General features: G+C 38.5%; 2 long non-coding RNA genes across 2 annotated transcripts in view; both read right to left on the minus strand.

Moving 5' to 3' along the window:
• Positions 1-702: 702 nt before the first annotated feature.
• Positions 703-15,786, minus strand: LOC125085223 (uncharacterized). The gene is made up of 3 exons (XR_007122819.1): positions 15,650-15,786; positions 3,486-3,612; positions 703-3,047 (listed from the first exon to the last, which is right to left on the minus strand). It is a non-coding gene; the product is annotated as an uncharacterized LOC125085223 (long non-coding RNA).
• A 2-nt stretch (positions 15,787-15,788) lies between these two features.
• The window catches only part of LOC125085222 (uncharacterized), a 65,754-nt gene continuing 60,826 nt past the window's right edge, over positions 15,789-20,716 (minus strand). The window contains exon 7 of the long non-coding RNA XR_007122818.1: positions 15,789-15,937. This is a non-coding gene — a long non-coding RNA (uncharacterized LOC125085222). The remainder of the gene's footprint in view (positions 15,938-20,716) is intronic.

The raw sequence follows: 20,716 nt of genomic DNA on the forward strand, positions 1-20,716 counted from the left end.
TCCTGTTTTAAAAGCAGTTTTTCAGGACATAGCTCCAGACATTTTTTTGCTATGTATCTGGAGTTAGGTCTAAAAAGCTCAATATTTAGCAAGCCCTGAAGTCAGTGAGTCTGATGGGCTGGGAACCATATTTTGGGAAATCACATAGTAATCAATACTCACTGATTGATTTGTTAATATTCTGTTCATGACTTTCTCATGAGTTCCTTTTTCTTTCTCCCACTGACCCCAGATGCTATTCTCCTGGTGCATTCGGGGAAGTTGAGCTAGTTTCTGGTGGAAAAATCACCCTACAAGACTAAAACCTTCTTTTAACAGTTGAGGAAAGTACTGTTTGGAGAGCACAATGGACTGGACCAACGTCAAAGAGGAGGGGGAGAGGTAAGAAGAACACAACATGTGGGGCTCCTATTAATAATGGCTATTTCTTGAGAGGCCAATCATCAAGAAACTGACTGTGTTAAGTCATGTGTCCTTGAGAAAAAAATAACATAATAAAGAAAGAAGCAGAAGTTAAGTTTTGTCATAAAAGTCATAATGGGAGGACTCCTGGGTGGCTCAGTCATTAAGCATCTGCCTTCAGCTCAGGTCACGATCCCAGCATCCTGGCATGGAGTCCCATATCCGGCTCCTTGCTTGGCAGGGAACCTGCTTCTCCCTCTGCCTCTGTCTGCCACTCTGCCTGCCTCTGCTTGCTCTCTCTCTCCCTCTCTCTCTCTGACAAATAAATAAATAAATAATCTAAAAAAAAAAAGTCACAATGGGAAAGCCACTGGGATGTAAAGCATGAAAGAATCAAGGTGAAAACATAAGAATCTGGTTTCTGTTTTACTTAAGAGTCAGGATAGGTTGGGGAGATGAGTGTGAGTGTGTGTGTGTGTGTGTGTGTGTGCAGTAGACTGTAGACTTCCAGGAAAGGAGATTAAAGTCTTGTCCATCCAAACAAGATGAATCAGTGTTGATCAAAGAGTGACATCAAACATACGGCCTCCATAATTAAACCTGCTGTTTGTAAACCCTCATCAGAAAGCAAGAAGGATCATTGTGAGTTTCTCAGGTCACAGATATTAACTCCACATCATTCTAATATCTAGTCCTTAGTCACTCTCTGCCACATCCTTTCACTGCATCTCAAAATCAATTTGTAATTTAAAGTTGGGGGGTCTGCCAAAGAAGTTACATTTTTCTGTCACCAAAGTTGCAAGTAAAAGTCATTAACACATGAAGCAGTAAAAAGGTGAAGCCTGAGGGTCTGGTTTCATTTCTACCTACAGTCAGACTATGTGAGAAGAGAGGGCCCACCCAGCCTAGGGGTGTTGGGTGTGAATGTGCATGTGTGCAGGTAATAAACCTCCATGAAAGGGGATAGACATGTTGTCTAGACAGAAGGAGTTGAGTTGGTGGTGAACAAAAGCTGTACCAAATATATGCCCTCAATAATGAAATCTGCTCTCTGTAAACCACCTTTTGAGAAGAGGAAGCTCCACTATGAGTTTCTCAGGAGCATATGTTCACTCCACATAGGTTTAATTTCCAGCCCTCAGTCACTCTCCAACACACCCTTTCTCTGCTCTCTCAAATTCAATTTGCAATTTAATGCCATGATGTCTGCCAACGATGTGGTTTTCCATGTCCTCAGTCACATGGAAAAACATACAGCCTTCTGTGCAGGGACCTTACCCATAAAACACTAGTGGCATTAAGCCATCAGATTGAAAGAAAATCACATTTCATAAATTCTAAGTTTAATCTATATGTAAATTTAGCCAACATTTTAAAAGAATAATAATTCATGGGTATTGATGTTTACACTGCTTGGCAATGTTTTTTTATTACTTTAAGTAATGATCCAGATACAAACAACATTCTTTTATTTTATAAAAACAGGTGCTTGGTTGACTGAAGAGATGCTGAAGAGAGACCCATCTCCTACTTTCAGAGGAACAAAACTACCAGGATATTTCCTGAACTAAGAAGAAAGAATAGTGATACTAAACAGAGAGCTACCAATTCTCAGCAATTTATATTAAAATTTTTCTAAGGAAAATGTAAAAGTTTCCTCCAGATGCCCACTTCTTTTCATAATAACTATAAATCAACAACAAAAAAGCAACTGGTAATAACTGAGACACTGAGATTGTTCTAACACGGAGTTACAGTATTCCTTTCAAGCATGGATATAGATCAACATTGCTAAGATTTGGTGAGTTTATTTGAAAATGTAGATTCTTTGGCATTTGAACAACAAAAAAACACATATGATTTAATAAGTGTGGTGGGTCCAGAATTAATATAACAAGAATCTCTGAATTCTAATTCATCACCTCTATCTCCAGTCTAAAACACAGCCAAATCCACACGAAAATGTCCACACCATCCTGTAACATGACATTTACATGAAAATCCTGAGTTGGGGGTCCACAAATCTGCATTTTAATAAATTATCTGGAAAATAATAATGCCTAGTCTAACATTTTTGTCTATTTTCTAAGTGCCACTAAGTGTCCTAAAGGCTTTATTATAAATCAACTTATTTGATTTATTCAATTATGTTCTTATTTTTTTTAATTTAGTCTTCAAGAAACCCAATGAGGTATTATTACTTCCATTTAATAGAGAAAAAAAACTGAGGCACAAAGACTAAGTTGCCCAAGTTTATTCTAGAAAGTCTCCAAGCTTATTCAAACCAAAGCAGATTGAATGTAGAGCTTTTATCTTCCTAACTATACTGTACCTTGGTGACTTTGATGCATGTTAAAGCCTGAAAAGCACTGAGTTATGAAATAGCTATGTAGGGCCTTCTAATGTAAGTAGTCTAAAGAGCTCTTTCAGAAACATGGAAATAAATTTTAAAAATAGTTTTTACTTGCGCTTTCAAACTTACATCCCCAGTCCTAACATTTCTGAATTCGAAATCTGTACATTCACATATCTTTTTTTTTGACATGTCTCAGTTCAACTCTTCATGCCATAGAACAAATTCAGAAAATTCTCTGCTAATTTCTTTCTCCAGTGCTCCCTGTTGCCTTCCACACAGTTGAACAGACCTAAAAAGGAGGCAGTCATCCTCACGCTTTCTTTCCTTAATCATCAACCTTCCCTGACATCAATGACTAATCCCTATCACCTTCCTATTAAGTCTCTAGCAAATCCAGCTCTCCCCTTCTATAGAGCATGCCATCATTATCATCACCATCATCATCATCATCATCACCACCATCATCATCATCACCACCATCATCATTAGCAGCAGCATCACCATCATCATCATCATCATCACCATCATCTTTCCTGGACTTCTGCAATTGCTTTGCATCTTCTCTCCCACTTGTTCCCCCCCAAGCCAGTCTTCACACTGTGGCAAGAATGATCTTGAAACATTGTAGCTGAAGCCCCAGGTCTTTGACATTTCCCCCCAAATCCTGCATGTGCCATCCTTCCTATCTCCTTGGCCTCTGATCAGATGACTATCCCCAAATACTTACACTCCATGGATGTCAGCATTCCTTTAGTTTCTCCACTCCCCACATTCCTTTGGCTTCCTGTTTTCACATGTGTTCCTGTGTCTGGAATGCTCCCACTAGGAGTAACTCCAGGCCTCAGCTGTTTCAGCTATAAAATGGGAATAAAATAACTATAGATCAGGGTTGTAAAACTATGAAATATGGGATGCCTGGGTGGGCCAGTCAATTGAGTGCCTGCCTTTGGCTGGGATCATGATCCCAGGGTCCTGGAATTGAGTCCCACATCTGGCTCCTTGCTCAACAAAGGAGCCTGCTTCTCCCTCTGCCTGCCTCTCCCCCTGCTTATACACTCTCCCTCTCTCTGACAAATAAATAAGTAAAATCTTAAAAAAAAAACAAAACTATGAAATACAAGTATTATATATTCGATAAGTTTTAATTTCCTTAAGTATGTTCAAACATTTTTAGATGTCTTCTAATAATCTTCATATTAAAATATATTGAATAATATATTCCTTCCCACCATTTCACCATTTATAACTTCACGGACTCTCAAGGTTAGATGTGTCCTTTAAAAAACTGTTTATCTCATTTCAGAAATTCATTAAAATTATCACAAATCTTGCTGTGAAGTATTCTTGCAATTTTTAATTGCTGGCTAATTAACAATATCTTTCAGAATGTTGCATCTTTCTAAAAATGTACCTGTTGGATAGCTATAATTTTCAAAATTATTACTTTGTTCTATAATCCATCAATGAGTTAGCAAAAATAATTAATGGAATTTTCACATTTTTGTGGGCCCTGACAGGAAAAAAAAATTACAAATAAATGAGCAAGCAAAGGAGCATTAATTACCATCTAATTTGTAATAGCAGAGTTCAGTGCTCAATAATTTGAAAATTAATTGAACTTTTATGTAGATGTATAAGGTAAAAACATGGCCAAGTTCTTGTTGAGAAAAGATTAATATTACCTTAGTAAAATCTCTCAAGACTACTAATTTGTTGAAGAAATAAATGTATATTGTATAAATGTTATCAGTAGTATAATCCAGCAAGAAGAATGTTATGGCATCATATATGTGAAATATGGAAATAGAAAGAGACAGAGAGAGGGGAGAGAGAGAGAGAAGGGAGAAACTGAGCAAATGTTAGGAAATGAATAATAAGGAATTTAGGATTAAGGGGATCCATGACATGTTTGTATTCATCTTGCAACTTCTTTATACATTTGATTTATTTCAGAATAACATGTGTAGAATCTGGATGCAGAGTATTCTTTTAACCTTTCAATAAGTATAAAATTATTATATAAGTTTTAAAAATTGCATTTTGTCCCTGGATCACCTTCATTCATGTCCTAATTTTCTCTACAGCATTCCCTATTGCTTAATATATAGTTGACCCTGGAAACAACAGGGATGATAGGGGTGCCAACCTCCCACCCAGTCAAAAAACCACCTATACCTTTTACTATTTTTTAAAGGTTTATTTATTTGAGAGAGAGTGCATGAGCAGGGTGAGGGAAGGAAGGCAGGCTCTCCACTGAGTATGAAACCCAGTGCAGGGCACGATCTTACAATCCTGAGATCACGACCTGAGTCAGAACCAAGAGTTGGATGCTTAACCGACTGAGCCACCCAGGCACCCCTCCACCTATAACTTTTGACTCCCCCAAAACTTATCTATTAATAGCCTACTGTTAACTGGAAACCTTATCAATAACATACCCAGTCAATTAACACATATTTTATATATTATTCTTATTATATACTGTATTCTTTCAGTAAGCTGGAGAAAAAATATTAAGAAAATCATAAGGAAAACACATTTACACTACTGTACTGTATTTATCGAAATAAATCCACATGTAAGAAGACACAGTTCAAAACAAACTTGTGTTGTTCAAGGGTCAATGATAGTATATGATGTTTTAATTTATTATTATCTGTCCGCTCCCCCCCACTAGAATGTAAATTTGTGAGGCTAGAGATTTTTTTTTTTCCATTTTATTGGCAGCTATACCCCTTGGACCTTGAACAAAGCTTCAACACAATATGCACTGAGAAGCATTTTTGAATGAATGAATGTTTGAATCTATAGTGTGGTGGTACTGAGGGTCAGCATAATGTATTTTCATTATACACACATGTGAAGCACCAAGCACAAGTGTCTTAAGTTACTAAGTTAGGAGTTATTTTTACCGAGTAGTTCGGGAGGGTTAGATTTCCTGCTGTGTGGTGGTAAGAGATAAGACTGAGGCCAGGGACAAGGGCCACATAAGGAAGGGATGCATGGCTCATCATAAGAAAGTTATAACTTTATTCCATAGCAAATGAGGAGTGGTTTATTTGGATTTGTTTACATGAATTTCCCTGCTATAGGTTGGATTGTTTCCCACAAAATTCATGTGTCAAAGTCTTAGTCCCTAGTAGCTCCAAACATGACCTTAGTCTGGAGATAAGGTCTTGACCAAGATAATGTTATAATGAAGTCATTAGGGTAGTCATAATCCAATGCGACTGATGTCCTTATAAAAAAAGGAATATTTGGAGACAGACTTACATAACAGAAAGAATGTCATGTGATCATGAGCAGGGACTTCTCCAGGCCAAGGAGAGATCTGGAACAGACTCTCCCTCATAGCCCTGTCAACACCTTGATTTCAGACTTTAGCCTCCAGAACTGTAAGGGGATAGATTTCTATTTTATAAGGCACCCAGTTAGTGAAATTGTATTATGGCATCCCTAGAAAACTAACACAATCTTTTTGGCCATCATGTGGGGATAAGTAGGAGGCAGGCTTGACTGAAGCAGGGCAAGTCACATAACCCTTCCAGGCTCCAGTTTTTTCCTGTATAAACTGGAGACAATGCCTGATAAGCAAACCTCATGATTCCACATCAAAGAAAACCTGTGAAAGTGCATAAGGGAAACTGATGATAAATGGAAAGGAAGATGAAGAATAGGGCACATAAGGCACAATACAGGCCCCCTAAACACGTAGGACTCCTTTTATCCATTAGAGCTTTTTAAAGTATTCATTATAAGCAACTCTCTCTTACCTAGGGGAAAATATTGTCGATAGTAATTCAGCCACCCTTTTCCTGAGAAGAATTTCCCACCAGGGTATCCTCTCCAGTTGCAGATGGACGCATCAGTGAAACGTGATGTGGACAAAGAATGAAATCTCTGTGATCAACATGGCATTTTTCTCCCACAGAAGCAGGGAAATGTGAAAAAGTCTGTCCTGAAAAGTAACTGGCAGTGAAAGTCGAGCCAACTACTTATCCTGCTTTGGGTGGGCGCAAATGATTGAAGGGCTTAATTGGTGAAGGAAATTGCCCCCAGGGAGACAGAATCCTTTGAGAACACCACACTGGACCTGGCCAGTCCGAGACCCAGTGAACCTGTTGTCTCGTATACATGAATGAACATGGAGCTTACTGCTGGAGGAAGCACAAATGAACCAGTACTTTAACTTCCATTTTAAATTAAACAAATGGAAAACTGTGCTTTCCAAATCTATTAGCACCTTATAATGAAGTCCTTAGCAGAGGCTCAATAATTGAATACTCCATCTTTTAAGGAAAATAAATAGTTGGCGGTTCACTTTTAGGCTGAGTGTTGTTAGTCTTTTACTTAAATTGGGACTTCATGAGAATGGAGTACTTACAGATTCTTGAAGAAACCTGTTTTGTTTTTAGGTGTCAGTCTGGTGTAGGACGAAGCAAGACCACATCTGCAAGCAGAGATCTGGGCTGTGAAAGGGTCAGAAAACTGTGAGCTTCTTAATGTCCAAGATTGTGTTTTATTTGGATACTCACCCCCAGATACCCTAAATAGGAGGGCTTCATAATATTCTTTTTGCTAAATTAGATGATAGAATATGTGTGACTCAATAGGAAATGTTAGAAGGCAATATAAGAGCAGAGGCAAAATGTAAGAAAAGTGGAATTAGTCTTTGTCACTCCAAGTCTTAGAGGTCAATATCTTTATGTCTGAAACCTCCCCTTCACATATTATTCATGAGTCTTTCCTTACTTCTTTTCCTCCAATCATCATTCTATTAACACCTACTCTCAAGAAGGAATCTGAAACTCATACACAGAAAGGGGTGATTGACTGATGTACCAACTTAATGACCATCCTAGAATCCTAACAGGAATTAAATTCCTAATTGAATAAGCTAGACACTTTTGATTGTTACAACCCACAGATGCGGAGTGGTGGGTGAGAGGAAGCTGTTAAATATCCTACAATTTACAAGGCACCCACCCACCCCCAAAAGAAGAATTATTTGAAGATTTATTGGTAACAAAGTTGATGAGGTTGAGAAATCCTGTTCTAGGGGAATAAAACCCATAACTGGCAGTGAAGAGAGGAAGAAAGGATATTTGTTGAGAAGAAATCAAAGCTCATCTTTATAAGGTATCAAAGTGTATAAAGACAAGTGATATCCTTTTAGAGAGGCAGTCTGTGTAAGTAACTGAATACAGTCAGACCCTTGCCTTCAGAATGGAGGGTCAGCATGGCAGCACGACGGCTGAGCCTTCTGTGGGCATCAAAGCCAGATTTCAGACTGTGGCATTGGCGTTGTTTCCAATCTTGGGACCTTGTCCTCAGGTTCACATCCCTTTCTCTTAACTTTGTGATTTCCATAGAGCAAGTCTCAGTCCTCCTCATCTCCACATTCCCCACTGCTGGTCCTTCCAGGGGATTTGTATAAGGCTCCCACATCTCTTTAAGCCCATGTTGTCTCAGTTGTAAAATAGGAATAAGCCACAACAACCAAAGTGATTCGCTGAGTGGGTTTCTGTAAAGCCTGAGATGTACCTGGGACAGAGAAAGGAGTTGTATCTCACTTTAAGCTTTTAGTACCAATTTCATTTTTTAAAATTTTAATTCAAGTGTAATTAACAATGTTATATTAGTTTCAGGTATACAATATAGTGATTCAACAGTCCCATATATGACTCAGTGCTCCTCCAGATAAGTGCACTCATAATCCCCTTCACCTATTTCACTCCCCCAGCTCACCATCTGTTTGTTCTTTATTCTTAAGAGTCGGTTTTTTAGTTTGTCTGTCTCCTTTTTCTTTCCTTAGTTCATTTTTTTTTCTTAAATTACACCTATGAGTGAAATCATATGGACTGACTGACTTATTTCACTTAGCATTATACTTTTTATATCTATCCACATTGTTGCCAATCGCAAGATTTTTTCTTCCTTTCTATGACTGGGTAATATTCCATTTTATACATGCTGCATTTTCTTTATCCATTTCTTTATCTGTTCATCTACCATGGAAGTTGGGCTGCTCCCGTAGTTAGGCTATTGTAAAGAAGGTTGCACTACACATGGGGGTGGATATATCCCTTTGAATTAGTGTTTTTGTATTTGGGAAAATATCCTCTAGTGCAATTACTCGGTCATAGGGTGGTTCTATTTTTAATTTTTTTAGGAAACTTCATACTGTTTTCTACAATGGCTGTGACTACTGTGCTGTCTGCATTCCCACCAACAGTGCAAGAGGGTTCCTTTTCCCCCACATCCTTGCCAATTCTTGTTGCTTGTGTTTTTGATTTTCGCCATTCTGACAGATGTGGGGTGATATCTCATGGTGGTTTTGATTTGCATTTCCCTGATGATGAGTGATGTTGAGCATCTTTTCATGTGTCTATTGGCCATCTGTATATCTTCTTTGGAAAAATGTCTATTCATGTCTTCTGCCCATTTTTAAATTATTCATTTTGAGGGTTTGAACTTTATCAATTCTTTATATGTTTTAGATACTAAGCCATTATCAGATATGCCATTTGCAAATATATCTTCTCCCATTCAGTAGGTTGTTTTTCAGTTTTGTTGGTTTTTTAATTTCTTTTTCTATGCAGAAGCTTTGAATTTTGATGTTGTCCCCAAAATTTATTTTTGCTTTTGTTTTCCTTGCCTCAGGAGACATATCTAGAAGGAGGTTGCTACTACCTATTTCATTCTGAGCTAATTACTCAACTCTCAGTGCTCTCATTTGTGAGCTGCATGTCACCTACATCAATAGGACATTGTGAGGATTTAATGGGAAAATGGAGAAGAGCAATGAGCTTTAGTCCTCTCACACTGTGTCAAATAAATCATATTGCTGGTGAGATTACTGTTATTATGGATAATCTTTTCTATTGATTATCATTCACTGATTCACTGATTGTTTGGCTTATTTTTTTGTTCATTCATTTATTTGACCAACATCTAGTAAGATCTTGTCATAGCTTATGTATTATAGAGATAAGTATTTCAAAAATCATCTTTCTTGGGCCAAAAATACTTCATGAAGCTGAAACTCTGAACTTGGGAGAAGCAGACAGAGATAGCCAATGTAGAGAATGAATGAAAGTAACCTGTGTCTGCAAGTCGTCTACTCTAAGAGAAGTGCATCAAACCATCCTGACACTGGCTTCCTCTTAGCTCTTTTGTCTTGTCAGCTTTGTTGTTCCTTCTAGGGCTTGATTCAGCACAAAGTGATATTCTTTTTTTATTTTATTTAATTCTTAATTTGAGAGAGGGAGGGTGAGCAAGAAAGAGAGAGAGAGAGAGAGCACATGAGCAGGGACAGAGGGAGAAGGAGAAACAGACTCCCCTGCTAGCAGAGCTCGATCCCAGGACGCTTAACCAACTGAGCCACCCCAGGTGCCCCACAATGTGATATTCTTTATTGCAAAAAACTTCACCATGTTAACTCAAATAAACAATCTTACTAAAACTGATTGAGGCAGAAGAAAAAGTGTAGAGAAAAAAAATAAAATCCATGAAAGGAGAAAATGACACTGTGCCTTAGGACGAATGGACTATGAGCATGGAAAGTATGGATTCCTGTGGTGGCCACTCCCCCCCAACCACTTCTACTTTTTTTTTCCCTAATAAAAATTATTAGGTAGGTATTTTGCTTTTATTGCTGTGTAAACAACAGACACCAACAGTGACCTATAACAATACACATCATTTCTCGTGGTGTGGCTCAGCTTCCTGCTGTTGGGTCTGCTGCCGCCATACTCATGCAACATGCAGTCTATGGTGGGTGGTCGGGTGGGGCAGTCCTGACTGATAGAGGAGTTCACACTGGGACCCAGACTGAGGAGGTAGGGAATACCCAGAAAAAACTCTTCTGAGAGATTCCAGGAAAGAAATGGAACCTGTTACCTATACCCATGCTCCATTAGCCAAAGAAGGTCACAAGACCAAGAACAAAGGAAAGCAGAGGAAAAGTATACTTCACATTTTGTTTTGTTTTAAAGACTGTAAGTATGAATTGAAAAAAAAAAAGATCAAGAAATGAATAAAGAATAAGGGTCAATAAAATGACCTTGCATATAACCTATGGGCTGCAATGTCCTGGGAAATAGATTTAGGCTCAACTGATTTAACCCAATAAGTCAGCCTTGGCCACTACCAATTTGTTTCATTTGATCAGCGAGAAATGGCAATGAGTTGAAAGTTTTTAAAAGAAATTGTTCTGATCCAAAGAAATGGTCAAAGAATAACACCTTGTCTTGTTATTGTTGTAGTTAAACATTTTTGCTGTGTTATCTATATTTTTCTATATTACCTATAAAGCATAAATAATTATATTGTCTAACTCACAGGCTGTATATAGGAAATATATATATATGTATATATGTACTATATATATATATATATATATATATATATATATATATATACACACACACACACAGACAGAGGAATTAAATAAGACCATACATAAGCAATTCTTAGCATAGGGCTTGCCCCATAATAAGCATTCAATAATATATTATTGAGCATTCAATAAATATTACCCAACAATAACAATGAAAAATAGAATATAAAGACTTATTTAATGTATATTTTAGAAGCACCTAATATGTGTAAGACCTAATATGTGATAGACTGTGCCACAGAGAACAAACCTCTGCTTCCAAAAACCATGTGCTAAAATTAGAAGGTGGAGTTAGGAAGCTCTTACTAGTCATGAGTTCTTATTGACATGCTTTTTAACCCAATATATGCCTTCTTTTTTCTTCACACCCATGTTAGTGGTCCAATCACTGGTAATCAAAATAGTCCAGGCAGAGAGACTATGCTGACCTTACCACAGAGAGGACCAGCAGAGGCAGCTCAGTAGCAGTAAAGAAGAGGATCAGATAAGACATCCTAGAGGCAGTGGTGTGGGAAGCACAGTAGGACTTTCACTCATCAGTGGGGTGGTGCTCTAGACAGAAAACACAGCCTAGACCAAAGGCACAGTGATCAGAAGGAAGAGCTGCGTTCAGGACAGAGAGGGTAGTTGAGTCAGAGCTCGGGAAGGGAGTCTGACCTGTTCCTCCCACAGATGTTTAAGTGACTGTTTCATATCCTACCTGTGTCACTTCAGGTTTCGTTTCCCTAGTGTGACGTCGCCTGATTACCTGGCCTAGTGTCCCCAGGAAAGCTGTACCACATTTTTGTTTTACAGGTTTCATAGCCTTTATAGTCTCTGAAATTCTCCTAGTGGCCTGTCAATGTGTTTATGGTCTGCCTTTACCCTGGTGTATGAGCTCCATGAGAATCACACTGTGGTCTCTCTTGCTCTTTCTCAATCCTGTGTGATCAGAAAAAGTTCACAGTAAATACCTGTTGACAGAAGAGATGAAGAGACGAGGAGTGTAGAAGGTAAAATAAAGCTAGAGTCAGAAGTCAGAGGATGTACAACATCAGAAGCCTGAGCTCTTAAAGAAATAATTGATAAGATGGACTTCTTTAAGATGAAAAATGCCCTATAAAAGATAATGTCAGAGAATGACAATGGAAGAAAATATTTGCAAAAAACATTTGTAATAAAGGAAATGGTATCCAAGATACCAAGAACTCTTAAAACTAAACCACACGATTCAGCAATCACACTATTTGGTGTTGACCCAAAAGAGACGAAAACTTATGTCACACAAAAACCTGCACCTGGATGTTTATAGCAGTTTCATTCATAATTATCAAAACTTGGAAGCAACCAAGATGCCCTTCAATGGGTGAGCGGATAAACAGAAGTACATCCATACCATGGAATATTATTCAGTGTTAACAGAAATGAGCTATCAACCTGAAAATATGTGGAGGAAACTTACAGACATGTTACTAAGCAGAAGAAGCCAATCTGAAAAAGGTACACACTACAGAATTCCAGCTCTATAATGTTTTGGAAAAGGCAAAGCTATGGAGACAGAGAAAAGATCTGTGGTTGTCAGAGGCTATGAGGAGAAAGGGATGAATGGGTGGAGTCCAGAGGATTTGGGGAGCAAAGAAACTACTCTGTGTGATGCTATAATAGTGAGTACATGTGATATACATTTGTCAAAACCCCTAAGAATGTACAACACCAAGAGAGAACCCTGACATAAACAATGGGCTGTGGGGTATAATGAGGTGCCTGCGTAGGTTCATCATTCCTAACAAATGCACCGATCCGGTGTGAGATGTTAACAGCAGGTGGGCTGTGCTTTTGTGGGAGGAGGGGTTATTCACTCTCCATACTTGCTCCTCAATTTTGCTGTAAACAAAAACTGTTCAAAGAAGAAAAAGAAAACCCTTAGAGAATGCAGGATCTGGACTTTATTCAGAAAAGGAGGACTTGGGGTTTCTGAGAAGAGAGTATAATTTTCAGAGCTCTGCTCTTGGCTGACTTGTATGGACTCAAGAAGCAGTGGCTAGGCATGGACAGAGATCTTGACAGTGTAAGGTCATTGGAAGCATTTGAATAAAGAAGTAAAGTGTATCTAATAAAAAGAATGATCTATGGGAGCACAATTGTTCTTCTCTACGTGATGTCCACACCGAAGAGAACATCAACTGATTTTTTTTGTGTCTCAGGACTGGCTACTCTGCAAATGACTTATTTTTTCAGATGGAAGTTTTGAAACCAGAAACTACCATCCTCCACATGAATCTACAATGGCTCTTTTCCCCCAGGTAATAATAGCCTTGAGAAGAGACTTTGTCTACGGTTTCTCCATCCGACAACAAAAGCAGAGCAACATTTAAAGCTTCTTTGACAAAGAGAAACTTTTCATTTTCTTCCCTACTCCAGGCCCTCATGTGCCTGGGCCAGTTATTGGCAACCTTCCAACCTTATCTCCCTTCCCACAAACCCATTTCTATTTCTATCTTGACTCTATTATTTTTTTTTACACCAATCATGTTATTCACTCTTATTTTTCACACTTTTATATTCAGTTGAGTACATTTTTTCTGCATGTTGATTTTTGAAGGTTTTGGAGATTTAGCTAAATTGACCGGTGCTGTATTAGTGCAATTATTTCCACTATCTTACAGCTTTTCATTTTGTGACTATATCATAATTTATTCATCACCTTTTTTGTTGAGGCTCATTTAAGACATTTTCAATCAATCTTAAATTTTTTTTCTTTTTCTTTCCTTTTTTTTTTTTAAGACTTTATTTATTTGACAGAGAGAGACAGAGAGCACACAGCAGCAGGCAGGGGGTGATGGGGAAGCAGTCTTCCTGCTGAGCAGAGAACCCGACGTGAGGCTTGATCCCAGGACCCTGGGATCATGCCCTGAGCCAAAGGCAGAGGCCTTAACCCACTGAGCCATCCAGGGGACCCCTAATCTTAATTTTCAATTTAAGGTGTGTTTCTGAACCACATACAATAACATAACGGATAGTCAAGCGTACATTGTCTTTTGCTCACGCATGAATATTTCTTCAAGGTACATACATGGCACTTAAGTTACTGGGTTAGAAAATACATACATAACACAATTTATTCAATATTGTCATTTGTCCCCCAAAGATGCATGCCAACTTTTACTGTTTGGAATTTCCAAATTTCCCACATCTGTGTCTAGTGCTTTGGTATTATTTGACTTTAGATTTATGGAAATCTCAGGGGCACAAAATAATAGCTTTCTATTGTTTTAATCTGCCTTTCTCTGATAACGTGTCAGATTGCCGACATTCTCATGTGCTTATTGGCCATTTGTCTTTTACCTTTTGTGAATGACAGTTTCATATATTTTGCCCACTTTTTCATTAGGTTGTTTTATCTTTTTTTCATTTTGATTTGTAGAAGCTCTCTATAAATTCTGGATACTTAGCTTTTGTCAGTTTTATGCATTGCAAATATCTTCTCAAAATCTGTTCCTTGTCTTTTTACCTTGTTTATGATGTCTTTAGATGAACAGATGTTCTTTATTGAATGGATTCAAGCTTACCCTTTTTTTTTTTATGGTTCGTCCTTTCTTATGTCATTTAAAAAGGAAAATCTTTTCAAACCTAAGATTGTAAATATAATGTTTCACATTTTATTCTAAGTGTTTAAAAGTTTACTTTGCACAGTTGGTCTTTTGTCCACCAGAATTTAATTTTGCATTATCTCTTGTTCCTCTTATTTTACACCCTCCACTAAAGTACCCTCCTTTATTGCCTCAATAAATCTTGATTTGTCATAAGACAGCTTCATTCCCACTTCTCTTATGAAGCCATCTTTGAGCTCTCAATGCTTTGCTGACTTCTCTCTCCCTGGACTGCTAAAACATCTGTCTCTGAAACTGTAATGATTTTTATCTGAATACTGAGAATGTTAATAGATACCTGCAGTGTCCAGACGGGTAACCCAGATAAGTGAAATGGGTCAGAATGAACATAATTAGTGGGGGATGTGACAGGTTGGGATGCCCAACACAGCATACGACCTACTCATTGGTGAAGCTGCTACACAGGTTTGGTCGATTATTGCCATGGAAACCATGAGCCCACAATTGCCAGATCTTCTGATTTTCATTTTTAAAAGACATCAGGAATTTAGATATTTACATAAAATCTTCTAGGTTTTAAAACTGGCAACAATTTGAAATGCTTAAATGAATAATAAGGGGATCTGGGATATATGATCTAATGCCGTGTTTCTCTACCTTTTTTGTCATTATCGCCTTCTTTAAGGAACCTTACATTTTTTTCCCCTAATCACTTATCCATAGGATTAAATCCTAAAGAATTTCATAATCACACTCAGATTCTGAGGAGAGAATTTAGAGGAAATTCTACAATGTGACCAGGATGCTTTCTCAGTTACTGAACATCTTTCATCCCAGACAGACCCAAACCCTGAGAAAATGACAAACACACAAAACCTCTTCCTGAAGTTGAAGTTGTACCTCCACTCTTGTGGATAGAATGCAATTCCCTCCAAGAGCTTTCTGAGACATCACTGAACCAAGGGCATAGTTTCGTAGTCCTCAGGAAAGCAACAGAGGAATAGCGAGAAGCAGACTGAACCCCATTGTCTTCCAGGGGAAGGTCTGCTCCCTGGGAGGATGTTTGAGAGTAAGGCCATTGGGCTTTTAATTCAATCTTGGTTCCTAAGTTTCAGTTTCTTCACCTTGTCCAGTTCACACACAGTTCGTTGACTATTTCAAAAGTTAGCTTGTCTGGTGACATCAGCCCTAGAACAGGAATCAGAGTATTAGGTTCAGGTCTGTGCGTGCCCCTGGGAGCTTAGTGCAAAGTACTCTGATCTTCGGTTTTCCCATATGTAAAGTCAGATGAGCCGTAAGATCAACCTCAAGCCCAGGGACTACAGAATCCTTGACATACAGTTGCTAATAGCACTGGCTCTTAAGTCCATCAGACATGAATTTTGACTTCTAAACAAGCAATGTAGTGGCTGGATGACCTCAAAAATGTTACATAGCTTCTCTTGGGAGTGCTTTCAGCAAGTATAAAATGTTTGTAAATGAATTTTTCTTCATTTGGTTACTCTGAAGATCAAATGGGATCACAGGGAGCAGCTCTGATATGATTAACTTAGTAGGTACAAGACAATTTATATTATAAAAGGCCATAAAGACATTACTTCTTTATTATCATTATTACAGGATATTTTGTTCTACTGTCAGCATTCAAACCTGAATGAAACATTCTTTACTTGCTCCCCGAATTTTCAGTTTCCCATGGGAGGAACATTTTCAATAGAATCTCCTTTTCCAGAAAAATATGTGTAATTCTCTCCTTGGAGGCTGGAATTTCAGTCCTGCCTTTCACACAGCCCACCTGGACGAGGGGCCAGGGATGCAGCTGAGTTTGGCAAAAGTATTATTCACCGATAAGCAGCAAATAATACCACAACGTCACTCCAGAAACCCGAACTCACAAACAAATGAAGAAGACCCAGAACTACTAAAGGAGATCGCCTGGGTTTGTCGGTCTCCTCTTACATCTCTGTTTTCTGGCTAAGTGTATCTCAGCAATTCTTACTCTTAACTTTTCAACAGTTTTACTGAGATATAATTAACAGACCATGAGGCTCATTCAGTAGTCATTCTTTCTGTTTTTGAGGATCTCTGATGGTCTTCCTGTGTGTTTGGGGCTAGTTTGATACATGTGGGCTTTTGAATGCGTCCAAACATATATGTGGTGGGGCGCCTGGGTGGCTCAGTCGGTTGAGCACTGCCTTCAGCTCAGGTCATGCTCCCAGGATCCTGGGATCGAGTCCTGCATTGGGCTCCCTGCTCAGCGGGGAGCCTTTTTCTTCCTCTGCCTGCTCCCCCTGCTTGTACTCTCTCTCTCTCTCTTTCTTTCTCTGGTGAATAAAAAAAATAATATCTTTAAAAACACAACAAAAAACCAAATAAGTATGTGCTTGTGTTTATCTGTGTGTCTGTACCAATACGTAAATCTGTGTGACTCTATAACTGTGGACCTCTTTCCTATGAGGTCTCTGTGTCTACGTGTGTCTGAGTTTGTACATATCTCAGAGCCTGTTCGTGAGGTTCTAGGAATGAATCTGTGTGTCTGAATGTGTATCTGTAGCTGTGTGGTATAAGTTAAACCTGTTAGTGTTTGTCTCTCTATGCCAGCTCTATGTTGTATGTTTCGTGAATGCGTAACAGTTCTGAACATGTGTATGCCAATATTTGTTACAAGTGACAAGGTTGAACAATGTTAACTTGGCCCATCAAAATTACTGAATTGTCCAAACAAGCATGGTGAAAAACACAGGTGAATGATTTTAAATTTAGATTTTTTTTTTCTTTTACTTTGGGATCTATATCCTACTGCTCAAGTTGATTTTTGGAGGATGCTGAATGAACAACGGTTAGTCTTAAGTGCCTTCAGTCATAAGAATTTGTAAAGGTCCCCAGGTAATTCTAATGTGCAGCCAAGGTGTAGAACACTTGCACCGGGAAAGTGGCTCCGTCCCTGCCACTTTTCTTAAAATCTGCAACCTGCTTTCCTCCAATTTAACATCAAGTCTGTAACAGTAGGGAGGGAGGTTAATTTGATACTTTATTGGATGTGAAAAAGAACTTATCCTCCCTTTGCCTGTGGAGCAGGGAAGTGTCCCAGGAGACCTGAGCCTGTGAGCTAACAGCTACTAACAGCTGAGGAGGAGTCCCCCTCAAGCCCAATCCTCCTCCCATTCCAGCAGGCAGTGGGCTCCTTTTATGAGTACATCTGTCTAATTAGGCAGATGTAGTGCTGCCTTAATTTCCATATAAATCCTTCAAACCCACTGTGGGTATTTGGCAAATCCGAAGAGAATTTACTAGTATAATAAACAAAATGTTTTATTTTAAAAAATTGCATATTCTGCAACATTCCTTTAATGGAGAGGCTCAGGAAAGAGAAAATGCAGAGTGGTGTAGGAAGGAGACCTGAAGAGGGAGGGAGAACAAGAAGAAGGAATGAGATGAATAAAGTCTTTGATACTTAAACCCCAAGAGAGGGACATCCATGAGGTACGAAGCAACTATATAAAAATTAGAGGGAAAAAATGAGCCCTTTTTTTTCAGGGTACAGACCTCACATATGGTGCCAATAGGACTCTTTGGAGTGAGAAACTGATTGCTGACTTTTTCCAAACCCATAACTCCCAACCACTCTCCATGGAGAGATTTCTCAGGTTCTGATAATTTGAATTTTGATATTGATAGCAATGAATCCAAATGGGTAGCAGACTTTCATTCACTGAGACTAGACAAAATTAGATTCCTTAATATTCGCACTATCCACTACTGCAACTAGAAGTTTACATGAGGCACAGTAACTGCTCAAGAAATATTTGAGGAATAAATAAATGGCAAGCCTGGCTTTAACAACCTGGTAGATCTGAATTGGCTACCCAGAGGTCTCTCTCTAGCAGAAAGAAAAGGGAAATAATCAGTGAGAAAGCTCTCTTAGGTCTCTAAATTGCTCACGAGGGAACTATTAAATGAAATAAAGTATTCCTTAAAAAAACAAAAATTTAAGAGGATAGACGTAGAGGCTATGAGTCAGTGTTTATTAGCATAATTTAATGATGTTTACAGATGCTTATAGAAGGAAAATAAAGTGCGAAATACCTTAATACCACAATCCATCTGGAAGTTTCAGTTATATGTTAAATAGTACTTTATACCTTCTAAATATAATTCAGTTAAAAGGGTTTGGGTTGTTAAAAATAATAGCTAACGTTTACTAGAACCATGATTTACATAAAAGGCTTCATTTCGTATTTCCATTTACCTTGGTAGGTTGTTTTATGATACCACAAATTCACAGGTAGGAGAAATTAAGACTCAACAAGTTAAATTACTTGCCTCCGTTCACATGACTCTAGAATTCTAAAACAGGTCAACTGGCCACAGAGCCCAAATGATTAACTATTACACTACTCAACTTGACTTTCTCAACTCAACTTTCTCAACCACACTAGTACCAGGTGCCAACCATCCTGACCTCCACTGAGGTCTTGATGGAAGAACAATTACTGAATATAATGGGGACACTTGGATGGGGACGACTTCTAATGCATGATTCACTTTTCTTAAGTCCTATACCTTAAGACAGTTTAGATACAACACAAGGTATCTACCATCCATAAGTTTGGGAATATCTTATTATGGAAGGCATGAGACTGTTTTGCTTCACAATTCTTAAGGTAGGCAAGATGGCCACCCCCCAGAACTTTATAGCTATCCCTGGGACAGTTCAGTTTTACTTCTGTTCTTTTATAGTTGAGGGTCCTCTGGTCCTTACACCTGGAGAAAATTTTCCAATAACAAAGCAGTCAGTGACAAAACTGGGATGAGAATTTAGTTCTGCCAACTCCCTGGCTATAGATCTTTTGATGATATCAGATGTTTAATCTTTTTCTTGAAACATTTCAAAGATGGGAAGGCAGATTTGTTGACCTTAGTGATCTCTGCCCACACTAAAATAGCCCCAGGGGATTGTTATCCATTGATCCAAAATAAATTCTTAATAGGAAGATTAATTTCTTTTTTTCTCAGATGGGAACCAAGAAGGACTCTTTCTTCTTCTCTAGACTCGGCATTTATAACATGGGGGAAAGAGTTACAAGCATTATGCAGTCTTATTCCGTAGACTGAATCCTTTGGAGTAGCTCCTGCCATTGTTTGGCCTCTAACACAGAATGATAGATTCTGGAGTAGGGCAAAGATTATCCTTATACCGAAACAACAGCATATCTCTGCAGTAAGAAAGTCAAAATAAAAATGAAAAACAATTTTTTTTCTAATTGTGGTTTCCCCAAATCTTCCCAGAAAGAACCAAAATTTTAGGATTTTCTCACAGCATCATGCAGTCTTTTAAATCAGGCTATCACTAGGGACACCTGGGTGGCTCAGTGGGTTAAAGCCTCTGCCTTCAGCTCAGGTCATAATCCCAGGGTCCTGGGATCGAGCCCCACATGGGGCTCTCTGTTCAGCAGGGAGCCTCCTTTCCTTCCTCTCTCTCTGCCTGCCTCTCTGCCTACTTGTGATCTCTGTCTGTCAAATAAATAAATAAAAATCTTTTAAAAAAATAAATCAGGCTATCACTAGAAATTAGTTCAGCAATTTGCTAAATTGGTCCTACTTTTCCATTAGATGTGGCTTTTATCTGATCAGCAGCCCGTTATCTCCCACCCAACAGTCCCCCCATTTAATACCACGTGCAGCTGCTTCATTTCAAAATGAAATGAGCTTCAGTTTATTGATGAGAAAGAAAGAAAACAAAAAGGATCTTAAACAACTGAGATGAAAGACAGCAAATTTTAGGTTAAAAGTTGGCACGTTTTAGAAGGTGCTCATTGGGGCGGCCATTAGATAAACGGCATCGACATCTCGTTCCTTGAGGAGAAAGGTAAAGAGTAGAGGGGAGGTGGACAAACAGAGGCAGCATCGAAAAGCAGAAAAGGATCCTAAAAAAAATTTTCGGCTCTGAATTTAGCACTTTGAGAT

Source organism: Lutra lutra, chromosome 14 (assembly GCF_902655055.1).
Source record: "Lutra lutra chromosome 14, mLutLut1.2, whole genome shotgun sequence".
NCBI classification, from domain to species: Eukaryota; Metazoa; Chordata; class Mammalia; order Carnivora; family Mustelidae; genus Lutra; species Lutra lutra.